General features: G+C 39.3%; 1 protein-coding gene across 2 annotated transcripts in view; it reads left to right on the top strand.

Moving 5' to 3' along the window:
• Positions 1-12,481, top strand: part of NTRK2 (neurotrophic receptor tyrosine kinase 2) — a 315,336-nt gene that overhangs the window by 188,881 nt on the left and 113,974 nt on the right. The gene's annotated exons all lie outside the window — the stretch shown is intronic.

Below are 12,481 nucleotides of genomic sequence, written 5' to 3'. Positions count from 1 at the left end.
GAGCTATGTGCAGGGACATGCACTCTCATCTTCTCACTGCATTTTTCAAAAAGTAAATCTGCAGAGAGAGAGAGGATATGAACAAATGAGAGAGAGAGAGAGAGAGAGAGAGAGAGAGAGAGAGAGAGATTTAAAAAAAAGGGGGGGGGGGTTAAAAAGTCTTGGAAGGTCAGGAAACCCTCTCAGTAAATTTGAGAAATGATCTAGAAAAAAAGGATAAACTTTTAAAATATAAGTGAAATATTTTATATAAGTTTATTAGATATTGTTTTATTTTCCCACATTTGGAGTTTTGGTAACACATTTGCTAAATTAAAGTTCTAATACTTGAAATTTTAAATATTCCATTTTCACTCAGCCTGTTCCTTAATGTCATGAGCACCTTTTGTAATGTGCACATTCTTTGTAATTTTTAAACAACCAGTATCTGATGCCTTGTGTATGCCAGGCTCTACGAGTTCCATTTTCATATTTACAAACTAAATTCTGATTCATGCTGGAAGATGGATGTCATTACTCTGTTTTTCAGCTGGAAAAACTGAGGCTCTGATTGATTAGGAGGAAAAGTAACAAACCCAAGTTATAGCAAACACATGGGAGTGTTTCTGTTCAGGCCCAGATCAGCCTCCTGGAAGTCTGGACTCTTTGTAGCCCAGTGCGACTGCTGACCTTTTAAAAAAATAATATCTAGCAATTTTCTAACTCTGCAAGGGGAATTGTAGTGTTGGTATTGCACCTTTCATGTGGGTTTATCAAGGTATGCTGAGTGTATTAACCTTCCAACATGAAAGCTGGAGAATGCCAGATGGCCGGTAGTGAACTCACTGTTGAATAAGAAAGGAACCAGTGGTTGGCTGACCCCAGGACCGTCTTTAATGTGAGGCTGACACAGAGCCCACTGGGCCCGTTGTGAGGTTGTCTCAACGGAGATAGTACCAGAAATGCGAAATAACCATGAATAATCAATCTTATTTTTATGTATTTTTTTAGCTTTGTTTTTTAAATTTTATTTTTCAATTACAGTTGACATACAATATTACATCAGTTTCTGGTGTACAACATAGTGATTAGACATTTACATTTTGCTCATTAAAATCCTGTAAAATTCCACTCTCTCCCAACCAAACCCAGCCCATTCTGATAAGTTTACCGTTTTGGTTTAATTTTAGAAAATCCTAGGTAAAGCATTTGCTACCATAGATCTCCGAGCCTTTCTTGAATGCCCTCACTGCTCTGAGATTATGATATCACATTTCCTAGGTGAACTTGATGTCTATTTTTCCAAAGATGAATTCAAAGAGTGCTAAGTATTTTGGGAGCAATTTGAGGTGCACACATTTACTGAGCATTTTTTTAGGTGACAATGTAAAGGTGGAGGCGCTCACAGCACCTGCCTTGAGTCACCCTGTCCCAGGGAGGCCAAGGGGACAAAGAGCTAATAATCCCTTCTCACCACCCATTCCACTAGCAACCAATTCCAATGCCAGCCGCGTGCGGACATCATGTAGAACAGGCAAGTCACTCGTCTGGCTTACCCTCTTTGACTGAGTCGTTCGTTTTCCATGCAAAGGACCATGTTTCCAAACTGACGAATTAAAAGGGGTCAACATTCTTGTAGATCTTTGGCCTTTAGGGAGTCCTTTGAAAAACACGAGTCGGCATTGATAGATGGCATTTCTCCCACAGGAAGAGCATGCATCAGGACTTTCCTAAGGTCAGGCAACATCAAGAAGCTGATATTTTAAGCACCTACTTTATCACAGGCGCGTATGCTTACACAGATTCATATATATGACCAGTGCCTCATATGAGGCTTTTAATAAGTAGACTAACATGTGTTTCTCCCAAACAACACATAACATGTCTTCACTGGACTTGATGAATGCAGATGAATTAGAATGGTGAGGTTAGCCAAAATGAACAAATTCTTTTCTGACCGAATGTTGATTCTCTTAATTATCTTGATAACTTAGAAAAGACCAGAGTATGAATTATTCAATCACAGTCCAAAGATAATCATGACAGATAATGATACAATCAACATGTTGTTTATCAGAGATTTCCAGGTCCCCCGAATCCCCCTGCATGTATTAGCACAAAGCTGCAGAGCTCAGGCAGCCCCTTGGGGTTTGCGGAGGTGCGGCCCAAGAGCAGCTTGGAGAGGCTAATTAGATTGAGACTTAAGAGAAAAGGGTGGGCTTATTTCCAAAGAGAGCATTTGATGAGCCCTTTGCTTCCCTGGGAGTGAGGGTTGTGTGTGTTTTGGCATGTACCTAAGTTCATTTGCCAATGTGGAAAATTTTCCCAATGAAATGAAATAAAACAAATTTCTGACTATGAAGACTATCTGGAACCTGTAACAGTGAGACTCCAGGATGGGGCAGGGGAGAGGGGATGTGGATGAAATTCCAGATTAGGCTTAGCACGTGTAATCATATGTCTCTGTTGGATGAGGAGTGTGTATAATCAGGAAGTCATGTCTTACCCTGGAATTCAGTGGCAGTAGACTTTGAATGACATTGAAAATTGCAGATGGAAATACTTACTGACAGTTTTCTAAGTTCCTAATCATGGGATGGTCAGTGGACAAGTAAGTGCTTTGGCACCTTCTGCTCCTAAAATAGTGCCCAGGACACTGTAGGTGTACAAGAAACATGGGCGAATGACTGAATGAATGAATGGACAGTTGTATCTACTGTACTTGTAATATTACTGTAGCTTTGGGGAAAAATACATCTCTACTTCACTGAGCATCCGGCATGGCTAATAAGTTAAATTCCTCACTGATTGTGTTAGGAGCAGAAGTTAGGGAACCTTTCCATTTGAATTGCATGCTATTTACCCCTATGGCCATGTCTGTTCACTGTTGGGTTTAAAGCTTTCTTTCTGTTTTTTCTCTTTCACCTCCCAAGTTGTTTATGTTTTGAGAATTCTCCTGACTGCTTTTGTAAATTTGGTTTTAGTTATGTTAATGCTTTGTGTTTTGTGTATGAGGGAATACATTCTCAGGAGGCCTAATGCTTAAGTTCCAAGAGTGACTGTATGGAGAAGAATTTGCAACAAGTTAGGCATATAGAGGCTTCTAGAGGGAAACTGTAAAGATCAGGGATGTGAAAATGAAAAGATGAACAATTCTGGGAAAACTACAACAGCATGTAACCTCGGGGATTGTAAGCAGTGGCCACTGAGAGAGCTGAGGCTCAGGGACCAAAAAGGGGCTGCTTGGGAAGATGACTGGGAGTCTTCGTGTCACAAAGAAACCCAGAAGATTCTTGGTAAGAGGCAGGGAGATTTCTGGACCAACCCTTTTAGGTGTGTCAGATGGCTCCTTCCGGGGACTAATAAGAAAGTTTTGACCCAGTCGATGTGGCTCAGTGGTTGAGCATTGACCTATGAACCAGGAGGTCACGGTTCGATTCCAGGTCAGGGCACATGCCCAGGTTGCGGGCTCAATCCCCAGTGTGGGGTGTGCAGGAGGCAGCCAATCAATGATTCTCTCTCATCATTGATGTTTCTGTCTTTCCCTCTCCCTTCCTCTCTGAAATCAATTATATATATATATAAAGTTTTGTATGAACCAAGGCCTAGACCACCTCCCTCCCCCTATTTTTGCTGGCAAATCTAGAAGTAAAAGCTAACTTAGAAAGCTAAGAACTTGACTCATGAATGCTATCAACTAGGGTTTAATTTTATCTCTAACACAACAACCACAATAATAAAAATATTTTTATATAGCCAGCCACTGTACAGTGTGCTTAACATATATTTATCTCATTTAATTTGTGCAATAGTTCTATGTAATAGGTATTATTGTTCTTAAGTCTCAAAGTTGAAGAAAATAAGGCACAAAACAATTAAGCAACTTGTCCAAGGACATGTAGCTAACAGGTAGAGAACTAGGATTTGAACCTAGGAAGTGTGACTCTAGTCTTCTTTCTTGATTATGTAGTTTAGCACCTATTTCTTTGCTTCTCTCTCTCTCTCTCTCTCTCTCTCTCTCTCTCTCTCTCACCATCAGCCAGTTTTCTTTCATGCTTTCCCCAAACATACACACATTGGTCCACAAAGGATTTGAAGCTGTTTACATTGGAAATTTAGCTAATTTAACTGATGAGATAATATATCTGCAACTTTCTCATTTTGCCCATAGTTTAAATCCTGAGATTCCCTCCTATACTATAAAAAAGTACTTCTTAATTCTAAACAACCTATCACAGCATAGTGGAGAATGATTTTAAATGGTAAAGACCAGGACCTCAAGGCCTCACCTTTGATGGAGAGCTACCCAATGGCAGCCACATGGCTTTGGGAGGTGATGGTAGAGTCATGAGGTAGTCTCTTGTTTGAGGCTTTGCCCAATCTTTTTCTTCTCAAATACCCAGTAAAGCTGCGTGACACCACTGTTGTAGGAGACCTGTACCTATTTACCTTTAACTCTGCACCCTCTAGCTACCAGTCAGCTATTTGCAGTCTCCAGCAAGCAAAAGCTTTTGGACCTGTAAGCCTCAGTGTGGTCCGTGTGTGTGTGTGTGTGTGTGTGTGTGTGTGTGTGAGAGAGAGAGAGAGAGAGAGAGAGAGAGAGAGAGAGACTAGACATGCTTTGGAAGGATCAAATCCCTGTATCCCAAGCAATATCCATTAAATTTGAATTGCTAGAGGTGAGACCAGAGAATGTACATGGTGAAGAGAGCCCCCAGATGATTCTGAGGCCTGATAGAGTTTGGAGATGGTTGCTGTAGGCCAGACCCACTGCAGAAGGTTCTCTTCCGGAAGGACCATAAATCTGGTGAAATGAATAGGCAAGTACTCTAGGGACAAGCTTGTACCTTTGTTGCTGACCTGATTCTACCTCCTTTGCTGACATTTGGCTGCCCTCTCTAGTCAGCACAGAGCTCTTACCAGTGTCTAAACATGGAAATCTTTTACTTCTGATGGGTTAGGGCATAGGAATGGTGATTTAGAGGTATAATATACCACAAAGGTTTAAAGGGCACTTAAGGGATGGTCTTGCCATTCTAAGCACATGTGAGTGTCCCCATGACAAAATGGCTACTGTTTCTAAGCAGTCGAATGGAGTTTGGTAACTAGATATGTTTATGAATTGAGGCTGCCCAATGTACTAACATACCTGACACAAAACAGGTATACAGCATGTGAGAGGAATCTGCTTATTTTTTCACAAACACTTCAATAACGTTATGAAAATACAAAAACCCTGAAACACTACTATTTGAAGAGGAAAAGATCAGAGAGTGATTTGGCAAATTCTGTAATCTACATAATCAACAAAAACCAGCAATGCTCAAACTGGGTCAGATTAGGCTCAAACTTCTGATCATTTTATAGCAAAATGATTAGGAACTACAGTTGCCTCACAAGTTTACTTTAAAAAGTCAAGTTCACTAACTCAGTTAATTTTCTTTACAGAAAATATACTATTATATTGCAAAGTGGTAATAATGCTAATTTCTGTATAACTTAGTATTCATAGTTTAAAGAATTATTGGGATATTATTACATCTCTTTACACAAATTCTTAAGTTTTTTGGAATCTTGTCTTATGTGATTCAATCTGTACAAAATAATGTAAGAAGAGATTATGGGATTTAAGGAGAGAAATGATTGAATCACCATGACCCAATAAAAAGTGTTCAAATTGCATTTCACTACATAATGAAGTCTGCTTCAACTTACTTTGACATAAATAAGATTGGGTAAGAGAAGCCAGAAGTAAATCAAATAAATTAATAAACTATCAGAGCTGCTTCAATTTCATCTCCCGGACAGTGTCTGCTTATTTGTATAATAAAATCTGCTTTTATGAATTAACACTCTGGCGTACCACTTGGTTGAAACCAAACATTTAAGGAAGTTAGTATATTTGGGGGCCTGATTAGGGTGCCTTCTAGTTTCACTAATGTCAATAGTCCCTTTGAAAAATGAAACTTGAAACCTAGAAGACCAAGGTTCAACTTTCCACTAGACTTAAAAAAAGCTCTGGTGGGGGTTGGTGGCATTTGCAGGGGCAGGAGGGATTGAGCAAAAACGAGAAAGAACTCATGGACACGGACAATAGTGTGGTGATTGTGGGGGTGTGGGAGGGGTGTGGAGGTGGAAGAGGGTATAAGGGATGTAAATGGTGATGGAAATAAAATAAAGGAATAAATTATGCTATTTAAAAAAGGAGGTTGGAGATGCAGGCATGCATTCAATATTGATGATTAGCTGTTCTTCATATTTTCCTAATTATACATATTTACTGAACATGAGGAATTTTTTTCCTTTTGTCTACATAGAGGCTGTGTCTCCATTGGCATAATATATCGCAGTGTTTGTGAGTCTTGTGCAAAATTGAATTTGCATTTCTGCTGCCACTTGTTGGGAGTTCATTATCTTGCAGTACAACCACTGGGAAAAATACAATTTTCAGTGTTTAATAAAACTGTGGTCCTCTCATAATGCTTATGGTGCTTGGGCAATTTGTTAGGCACAATTTATCACAGATGTTTAACACTAATTATACTGTGTATAGTGCCAGGAAGGGTGATTTTAAATATTTCCTTTATTTAATATATTTCAGGGAAAACAAGTATCTTGCAACTGCACTATTGTTTGCATTTCTCAGAATTGAGGTGTATTCTCCAAATGCTAAACTTAAAAAATAAAGCCTAAGCTAAACATGCAATGAGTAAAATACATACTGAATGTGGCCGAGAGGCCAGGAAACTGATGGGAAAGCCTGTCTTCCTGTGTCCCAGGTAGCCCAGGGCAGCAGAAAGAAGTAGCATATTGACTGGCCTGCGATGTGTGTCTCCTGAACTAACTAGTAATTTATAACTCTCTGGTGTAGAGTTGATCACTGAGGCAGGCCCCTTCAACATATTCAATTCCAAAATCTGTGAACTAATTAAGCCCCATTTATCAAAAAGTATTTAGCATTTTATAGATGGCTTTACTCCCTGGGAATCTGAAAGACCAGAAGCCTACTTTCTGATGGTTCCTTGAAAATGAGGTTCAAATAACAAATCACTGAGAGGGAATCGGATTCTAAGTAGTGAGGTTGAGACACTGAAACATGATCTCCAGCTATTAAACGGCCTCTTGAAAAATGGCTATTCCACACTCACAATTTTAGCAGCCCTCAATCTTTATATTAAAGACACGACTTAAATGCGAACCACATTTGGTGTTCTTTGTGCTGTAATAAATTGAGTACGTGAAATGAACTTGTAGTAGAAGTTATCTTTTCTTTGTTTTGTCTTTTGCTTCTAATAATCCCGAGAAGCGTTAGTCAAGCACATGTGAATGCCTTGAGCTGAAACAGCGAACAGAGTTAGCTTGGGCAACTTCAGAAAGAAAGGGTGGCAGGAGGACCTGTTTCCTATATGGTTTACTTAAACCCATTCTTCAAAATGGTTTTCCAATAGCAATCTTGAAGATGCTGTGTTTTTTACACTATATTTACCAACAGATTAATCAGCCAGAAAGACAAGATCTTGAAAGAACTCAGAACATACTGTAGATGAGACATGGGATTTAGCTCTCTGGGTCACCACTGTATGCTTTTGTTGATATGTGACCTCTACGGAGCATTTGCTGTGGACTCAGCTAAAGTAGTTCCATGCAAAGAAATCTCCAGAGAGAAAGTTAAGGTTATCATGCTTTATGAAGTTCAACTTGTATCCCAATATTTTCCTTTAAAGGTGACATTTCACTTTGGACCATGGATCCGTGGGAAGCTTCTTCTTAAGCTCACAGAGCTGCTGGTCCCCTAACCTCTTTAATGCCCAGCATTTGGTGGTTTAGGAAAATGTAATCACCACCTGAGCAGAGCCCAGGCTTGTGTTCAAGTCCAGCCTAATGCCACTGCCATCCCCAAAGCTGCTCCATATTGGTGCCCCCCCCCCCCCACTCTTTCAGACCAGCTTTGCCCTAGTAACATGTGCATATTTTATCTTTTTCTTCTGTCACTGTACAGAGGTATCGGAGATTTGTCACTGGCCTCTGTAGGCTGAATGCCTTCCCTGAATGTGTTGAAGGAGAAGATTCTTTTCTGTCTTTTTATCCCACTAGCTCCCAATTACTTTTATCTCAGCACCTTCTCCTTGACCTGACCTTTCTCTAGCTTGAGACCAGTCAGTTCTCATTTCTAGATTTTGCTTATCTGGTGTTTTCTGGGCCACGGAGTATTTTTCCCTAGATTGAGAAAAAGAAGATGGAGCAATCCAGGAAGCAGATGTCTTTTGGGTGGTATGTGTCTTCCAGAGTAGGGATTTAAAATCTCTGTATGAAAGGAACAGTGAATGGTGTAATTAGTCAGGCTGATGAAGGACTAAATCCTGGTAAGCAATTTTTCTTGACTGGCTTAATGGAAAGCATGAGCTATCAGTTTCTGCCAAAGTAGCTAAGGGTAGAATGAGTGTGGGGTTTGGACAAAAGATAAATATTTCATGTGAACTTGGACTCTGTTGTGTAGTTCATTAAAAAACAAATACAAAACAAAACAAAGAAATCAATGACTTGTGGCACTTCATGCATTTTTTTTTAATGGATAATTGATCATGTTTGAAGAAGTGGAAGAGGTTCTTGCCAAAGCCCAAACTGGTATTTTGTAATTAAATATGTGTGTTGCTCATATTCTTCTCATCCCCTTAAGCCAGGCATTTCCCCCAGGTCAGCTTTCAAGGCAAAAGAATTGTTAAGGATTCACTTGAGGTTATCTCCCGGCATCTTCCCCTAATGGTGTGAATCTGGCCAACAGCTGCCAAAGGCCTTGAGACTTATTCATCATCAAATAACAAGCAAGAAATTAAGTGCCCCCAGGAGGGGATGTTTTCCTGCTGTCAAAGGAATTAAAAAATGATACTCTAACATCATTTATGACAAGTGGGAAAGGCCTTGGAGTCAAATGATTTAAGGTTCAAGAAGAAAATAATTTAATATTCAAAAACAAAAACAGCAGCTTCTTTGAAGCTTGACTGTAAGCTGTACTAAGCATTCTTCATGTGGCAAGATCAAATGTATAAACGATATCTATGCTTGAGTCCAGAGTGTCGTCCGAAATGTTGTTTCTCTTTCTGGCCATCACCAGTCACTGCCTCTAGGGGCGTTAGGTAGCCATCTCCAGCAAGATGGCAGCATCCATTCTCAGCTTTGCTTTGCTATATGGATTTCTTGCTTGGACCTCAGTAGAAAAATTGAAGTTGGGAAACTACAGAAGGATTGGGTTCATTTATTTTTTCTTAAGGGAAAGATTATTTGTTAATGTTACTTAAAGTTGTAGATTGTTTTCTTGATGCTATGGGGAACAAGAGGGACACATGATCTTGTTTTGTGTCCTATTTGCTTAAGATTCAAGTAAATTTCACAAGGAGTGACAAAACCCTTTTTTTTTTTTAAACTTACATGGCTTTTTGACAAACCACAGAGTAGAGCAGAAAACAAAACAAATCCAGCCTCATTACTTTCCAAGTAGTTAATAAGGCAAACAAAAGTCAGCCAAGACAACGAAAGCAGAAGAAAATGCTGTTCTTGGGTTCAGAGGTTAGAGATGAGTATTGGCAGAACTTAACTAGTTTTGGAAAGGGAAGGGGAAAAGAAACTTTTTTAGATACTTACCATGAGCTAAGTGTTTCCACAAACATTATCTTGGCTAAAGTTCACATTCAGACAATTTCTTATGGATGAAGAAAGTAAGACTTGGAGAGTTTAAGTAATACTCACAGTCTAGGTAGAAATTGGCAGAGACAAGATGCAAACACTTTCCCTGGCCTTGAAGCCACCTGGAGCCTTTTGCCTCCACCATTTGTCTTCAAGCACCTGGCAACTAACCACATGGAAATCCAGAAGGGATTGGGCTCAGCTTTTAAAGTTCTCCACACAACTGAGAAGTTGACCTGACCCCAGACTCCCAGTTCAACTCATAATAGCAGAAGGTTGAGTCCATTTTTAGGACAAATCACAGGTTACAAAATCTGCTTTGGTTCAAGTCCCTGAAAGGCTCAGACTTTATCAGTTGGCTGACTACCTTTTGGATGAACTTTCTTCATTTGTTGACAACAGTGACTTTTTAAAACAGCTCTTATAAAACATTCTCCCCTTCTTGCAATTTTAAAATATCCTTGATGCTTTAAGCAGGACTCCACAGTAGTTTTCTATTTGAAATTTGATATAACTTTAACATACCATTGGTGGTTTAATCTAAGGATATAACTTTTTCATCCATCACATGGGAAGGGGAGTGCAATTGACAATTGTCCTTACCACACTATCAGTATTACTAGTACAGAGACAGTGGTATCAGACAGACCTGGACTTTATTCCTGGCCCCACACTGTTGCTCCTGTGTGACCCTAACCTCAATCAACCTCAGTTTCCACTCTGCAGAATGATATTATCAACACTATACAAATACTAGTGGCTTCTATTTGGAGGCACTTATCAAGAGCTGGCTGCTGTGCTCAGCACTTGGCTCACATCATGGCCATATGCATAAAATGAGAATAATAATCCCACTTGCTCTAGTTCTTCTGCATATTGAGTGATTTTGAATGCATAGAACATATCTAGTATCATGCCTGGCACCATTGTAGTCAATGGGCATGAGTCCTGTCCTCCTATCCCATTTCTGTCCCTTTTCTTCTCTACCTCACATTAGGTTCTCAAATACTCAGGATCTGGTACTGGGCAATAGTGGGTCCATGGATGTGACTGATCAATACTAATAACTGCAACCCTTATCATCTTCATTACTGAGCCAGGCTAGGCTTATTCATTATGCTAATTCAGCGATTTAATTTGGCAGGAAGGTGCTGAGGGTCTTGCTATGAAGGGGCTATTTGATGAGGATTTATTTCTCAGTCTCAGCTTTAGGTTGTCTTGGGTAGAGCAGACATAGACCAGACTTTACTGGTCTTTTCTCACTGTCTGGGATCAGTTACATCTGACCATATGGACCGAGTCTCTCAGTTACAGAAGCAGGAATTTGAGATAAAAATAATGAAGAGATCTAGAGGAAAGTGCTGAACATAAATGCCATTCCTACTTGCATTATGCCTTAAAATGATCCCATTAGCAATTACCTTGGTATAAATAGGCATGATCAAAACATACTTATCTCTGATCACCTAACACAGGCTTATGGCACAGCTCCTCTCAATCATATATCAACTAGAAAATATGCCTGAATCTGGGGGATTATCTTCTTATATTCTAAGGAAATGCTTCTTAATTACCTTCACTGAAATACCCTGATTGGTGGGTAGAGGTTTCAGGATTTAACTCTAAGATGCCTTCTTTAATTGTAAAATTTCTTTGAGATCACAAACTATATTTTAAACATGAGCTTTGGTTATCTAATTATGTATAACAAACTACCCCAAAATTTAGCAGCTTAAAACAAGAACCATTTATAATTTTTCACAATTCTGTGGACTGACCAGGTGGTGTTCTACTTTATAAGCATCAGTTTGGACACTAGGAAGGTTCAAAATGGTCTCTTGCTCATGGCAGGTGGTTGCTGGCTGGGAATTCACCAGGCTTATCAGCCAAGAGCTTTAATTCTCCAGGTGGACTCTTCCACATGGATACTTGTGCTTCCTCACATCATGGAAGACTCCAGAGAGTCAACTATTTTAAAAAGCATACCTGTAAAAGCCACCAGGCCTTCTTACAGTATAAGGTCTAGAACTGGCTCAATTTCACTGGCTTCTATTGACTAAAGCAGCTCCTAGGACCAGACTGGCTTGAAAGGGAGGAGCTTACACAAAGGCATGGAAATAGGGGGATTTTACACACTATTCCAGAATATATCTGTTACATTTTAGTATAAAAATGTAGTATCCCAAGTAGTTGAGTAAAGTGAACTCTTCTGGAAATTATGTCAGTATTCATACCTTGGTTTTGCTTAACCTTGATATACTACTGCCATGGACTTGCCACTTGAAAAGCAAGTTCTAGTTTTTTTTTCTTTGCTCAGTAAGTTACTGGGTCTTGGGACCCAATAGGGTTGATCTGGGAGGAAACTAGGATATGGCTTAGATGGTTAATTCATGTATTTATCTAACTTATCATGAGTCCCAAAGCCAAATACCAGTGATTTTTATTGATGTTCATGTCCATGTTTTCATTCTTTCGCAATTAAGAGTTATAAATTAGAGCCCACAGAAATATAGAAAGGACCCTGTTTTATTAAGTTGTGCAGAATGTAATTTAATTTGTTTGGCTAATGCAATATATTATGTTTTTTAAAAAGAGGAATAATTCTTTACCCACGTGTTACCCTAAAAGAATTTTTTAAAGAGATGAACTTAGGCCAATATGATAGCAAGATGGATGTAGGCTAGGAGAGTTATAGGGTATGGTTCAAGTAACTCAGTCTGATTCATTTCTCTTAATGGTGGAGGAGTTTTTCCATCACAAATAGTAACAAGGATTCTTTGAAATAGCACAGCAGCCAAAAAACAAATCATACCTCTAAATG

This window comes from Myotis yumanensis, unplaced genomic scaffold (assembly GCF_028538775.1).
Source record: "Myotis yumanensis isolate MYYU_CA2020_CCGP unplaced genomic scaffold, mMyoYum1.0.hap1 SCAF_12, whole genome shotgun sequence".
Taxonomy (NCBI): domain Eukaryota; kingdom Metazoa; phylum Chordata; class Mammalia; order Chiroptera; family Vespertilionidae; genus Myotis; species Myotis yumanensis.
Note: the sequence above shows the minus strand (reverse complement) of the source record. Positions and strands in the feature narration are given on the sequence as shown.